Genomic DNA, 4,576 nt, shown 5'->3' with positions numbered 1-4,576 from the left:
CAGGTGCAGCAGTATATACATGTGGGCATTATACACAGGTGCAGCAGTATATACTGCTGGAAATGTTGTGAGTTTTAATCAGAGATGTGTGGATAAGATAGTCACCTGTCATAGACGTTTTACTCCAGAGTTTTGACTATATACAGTATGGGTGTGGTTCATTAGGTCGACATGCATTAGTTCGACATACCCTGGGTCGACCACTGAAGGTCGACATGCATTAGGTCGACACGGTCATTAAGTCGACATGGTCATTAGCTCGACGTGTACAAGGTCGACGTGGAAAAAGGTTGACATGAGGTTTTTTTTACTGTTTTTTTGTGTCGCTTTCTTCGAAAAGTGACGGGGAACCCCAATTAGTGCACCGCGTACCCCTCGCATGGCTCACTTCGCTTGCCATGCTTCGGGCAAGGTGCCTCGCTGAGCTCAGCACAGGTTACCGTTCCCAATTGTAGTCCACGTGGATCGTTAAGTATGAAAAAGGTCAAAAAATTAAAAAAATTGTGAAAAACTCATGTCTACCTTTTTGTGTGTCGACCTACTACATGTCGACCTAATGATCGTACCGACCCAATGTATGTCGACATAATGCTTGTCGACCTGTCGACCGCCCTCCATACAGTATATCCCATATCTCCAGCATATGTAGCTGCCCGGCGTAACTGCTGTCTTTCTCTGAGGAACATGAATTATTCTAAAGGCCCATATAGACGGGCCAATGCGGGAGAGATCTGTGCTGAGCGTGCGGGGGGGGGGGGGGGGCGGTCACTTCACCCAGTGGCATGCAGGCCAATCTAGCAGCAGCGATAGCGATGCGCGGGGCTGCGCATCGCTATCGCTGAGGGGGCTACACACGGAGCGATAATGCTCAAATTCTAAGCAGTCAGATTGCTTAGAATATCGCTCCGTGAGTACCCCCCTTAAGAGAAATAGTGAAGCATTACACTGCAGACTCATGCCATATAGATACGGTATCTGGTCTTTAGGTCGACCACTATTGGTCGCCAGTCATTAGGTCGACATGATCAGTAGGTCGACATGACAAAAGGTCGACATGCCTTTTTCACAATTTTTTTTACCATTTTCATGCTCAACGATCCACGTGGACTATGATTGGGAATAGTAACCTGTGCTGAGCATGCCCGAAGCTTTCGCTCACCATGTGTGGCGACACGGTGCACTAATTGGGGTTCCCGGTCACTTTACGAAGAAAATGACACCAAAAAAAAGTTAAAAAAAAAAAGCATTGACCTTTTGTCATGTCGACCTACTGACCATGTCAACCTAGACCAATATCGACCTAATGACTGTCGACCAATAGTGGTCGACCTAATGAATGTCGACCTAAGTGTGGTCGACCCTATAAACCATAACCCTAGATACTGTAGCTGTGCTGCCCCCTTTCTCAGGGATCCCTCCCACCACAAGTGATTCAGCTATCAGCACATCCAGAACGCAGAAGAGGAAACATCAGCAGTAGGAATATTTTTAGGCATAAAAAAAAAAGAGAGACACAAAAGAAGCTGCTGTTCCCCCAGAGAAGCTGCGGGAGAAAGGCGATGCAGCCGTCTTTAGCTTTTGCAAAGAATAGTCCATAAAATAAGTTAAATAACAAACACGTTCGGATTATATAATATGAAGCTCCTGCTGGATCTGGGTGGCTAAGGCAGGCACAGCATGCTGAGAAGTAATCGCTCCTCCTGCATTATCGCATAGTGCAGTGCTCGGGTTTCAGCGGTAAGCCTGCAGCTGCACAGTGACGACTCTCGCTGGAAATATATACAGTGAGCTGTACAACCGCACTCCCAGCGGCCGTCTCTGTGGCGCAATCGGTTAGCGCGTTCGGCTGTTAACCGAAAGGTTGGTGGTTCAAGCCCACCCAGGGACGTGAAGTTTTTAATTTTTTATGTTTTTGTAATTATACCATAATTAGTTTTTAATGCATAACATTTCCAAACATACTTTCTCCCAACAAGAAAAGTAATAGAACTGCAGTTTCTGGTGCTTAGATCAGCACTTGTTTGTATCTTCATCCTGAGGTATTAGGCTGCTGACGATTGTATCCAGCACAGGAACACATTTTATGCAATTTATTAATAAAACATAAACCATTGGGTTGCAAGCACCGTGCTAGTAATGTAGCCGTGTATGCAATTGCTGGGGCATGGATTAACTCATTGCATGTCTGATTTTATACTGGCTTGGCAATGCTACAATTTCCTGTTCCTGCTGTAGTATATTTGCAGGAATAATTTGCACAGTGATGTCGTTTGCTTCCTTTATTGAATAAAATCCACTTAAACTGAAGGGATGATTATTAAATGCAATGCTGTTAGTACCCCAGCTTGGAAGATCTGCTTCATGGGGCTCTGACTGCCAACATAATATTCCAAAACTAGTATCAGACTTACAGTGTATGCTTTGTAAACGCCTTCAAAGTATGTATGTACAAAAATTAATAATGCTAATTAAAAATATTCAGCTGAACATGACGCTTCTTATTTTGCAAGTACAGGATTGTTAGATTTAATGGAAAAATGTGAAGCGGTAAATGATTTGATACAAACTAGTAACATGAAACAAAACTAGGCACATTGGTTAATAAAACACAGGGTTATTATTTGTGATACGACGGAGAGAGAGAGAGAGAGAGAGAGAGAGAGAGAGAGAGAGAGATACTGTGGACAGAAAAATAGACTATCCATTATTTTGTATTTATACATACTAACATGTATTTTTATGTGTGTGGCCTTTCTGCATCGCTGACAGTATAATATACTGTAAACTAGTTATTCTGGTCATCATTTAACATGTTTACTGCAAATCTTATTTTATCTATAGGATCAATATTAGAAAAATAGTATTTAAGGGGTATATGCAATTGCGGTCGAATTGCCGCAAATGTCGAAAAACTGGGCATTTTCGACAAAAAAAAACCTGTCGAATTGGATTCAACAATGCAACACAGTACTTTTCGACAAAAATCCTGCCGTTTCAGATTCGACTTTTTGCAATTCGACATTTGTCAAATTCGACATGTCTGCAATGGTAAAAATGTGGCTTTTCGACAAAAGTATATTCAATTGAAGAATGTCGATTCGACAACAGTGCTTTTCGACAGTCATTCCGTCAATTTCAGTCCGCCTCATTTTGCTGTCGTGATCTAATAAAAAAATGTAAAAACGTGTTTTTTTTGTGTTTTTTTGATTGCTAATAGCATATCTATTTATATTAGAAGGGATTATCTACTTGGTTTGTCTATTTATGAGCCACAAGTATTATTTAATCGATTTTTTTTAAAGAATATTTGTTTTTTTTACTGACTAAAATAATATGGAGAGATCAGTGCATGTTTTTCAGTGGGAAGGGGTGGGAATGGGTTAAAATTTCAGAAAAAAAATGCGTGGGGTCCCCCCTCCTAAGCAAAACCAGCCTCAGGCTCTTTGAGCCGGTCCTGGTTGTAAAAATACGGGGGGGGGGAATGACAGGGGATCCCCCGTATTTTAACAACCAGCACCGGGCTCTGCGCCTGGTCCTGGTGCCAAAAATACGGGGGACAAAACACGTAGGGGTCCCCCGTATTTTTCACACCAGCACCGGGCTCCACTAGTCAGAGAGATAATGCCACAGCCGGGGGACACTTTTATATAGGTCCCTGCGGCCCTGGCATTAAATCACTAACTAGTCACCCCTGGCCAGGGTACCCTGGAGGAGTGGGTACCCCTTAAATCAAGGGGTCCCCCCCTCCAGCCACCCAAGGGCCAGGGGTGAAGCCAGAGACTGTCCCCCCCATCCAAGGGCGGCGGATGGGGGGCTGATAGCCAAGTGTCAAAAAAAAGAATATTGTTTTTTTGTAGCAGAACTACAAGTCCCAGCAAGCCTCCCCCGCAAGCTGGTACTTGGAAAAATGGGCCCGCTGGTACCTTTAGTTCTACTCCCAAAAAAATACCCAAATAAAAACTACACAAACCGTGACGGTATAACTTTATTACATACATGCACACCGACATACACACATACTTACCTATGTTGACACGAAGTGTCGGTCCCCTTGTCCACGTAGAATCCACGGGGTACCTGTAAATAAAATTATACTCACAACAATCCAGTGTAGATCGGTCCTCTTTGTAATCCACGTACTTGGCAAAATAAAAAAACGACAAACACGATCCACGCACTGAAAGGGGTCCCATGTTTACACATGGAACCCCTTTCCCCGACTGCCGGGACCCCCCGTGACTGCTGTCAAAAAGGGTCCCTTCAACCAATCAGGGAGCGCCACGTCGTGGCACTCTCCTGATTGGCTGTGCGCGTCTGAGCTGTCAGGCGGCGCACTTGAGATACAATGTAGCACATAGGCGCTCCATTGTATCCAATGGTGGGAACTTTGCGGTCAGCGGTTGACCGCGAGGTTATGTGGGGTCACCCTCGCGGTCAACCGCTGACCGCAAAGTTCCCACCATTGGATACAATGGAGCGCCTATGTGCTACATTGTATCTCGAGTGTGCCGCCTGACAGCTCAGACGCGCACAGCCAATCAGGAGAGTGCCACGGTGTGGCGCTCCCTGATTGGCT

The 4,576-nt window shown here is 44.6% G+C and overlaps 1 non-coding gene across 1 annotated transcript; it reads left to right on the top strand.

Annotated features, from left to right (window-relative positions):
- The first annotated feature begins 1,814 nt into the window (after window positions 1-1,814).
- On the top strand, window positions 1,815-1,888 carry TRNAN-GUU (transfer RNA asparagine (anticodon GUU)). Its single transcript has one exon. It is a non-coding gene; the product is annotated as a tRNA-Asn (tRNA).
- Window positions 1,889-4,576: the final 2,688 nt, after the last annotated feature.

Source organism: Pseudophryne corroboree, chromosome 5 (assembly GCF_028390025.1).
Source record: "Pseudophryne corroboree isolate aPseCor3 chromosome 5, aPseCor3.hap2, whole genome shotgun sequence".
NCBI classification, from domain to species: Eukaryota; Metazoa; Chordata; class Amphibia; order Anura; family Myobatrachidae; genus Pseudophryne; species Pseudophryne corroboree.
The sequence above is the reverse complement of the archived record's forward strand: the minus strand, read 5'-3'. Positions and strand labels throughout refer to the sequence as shown.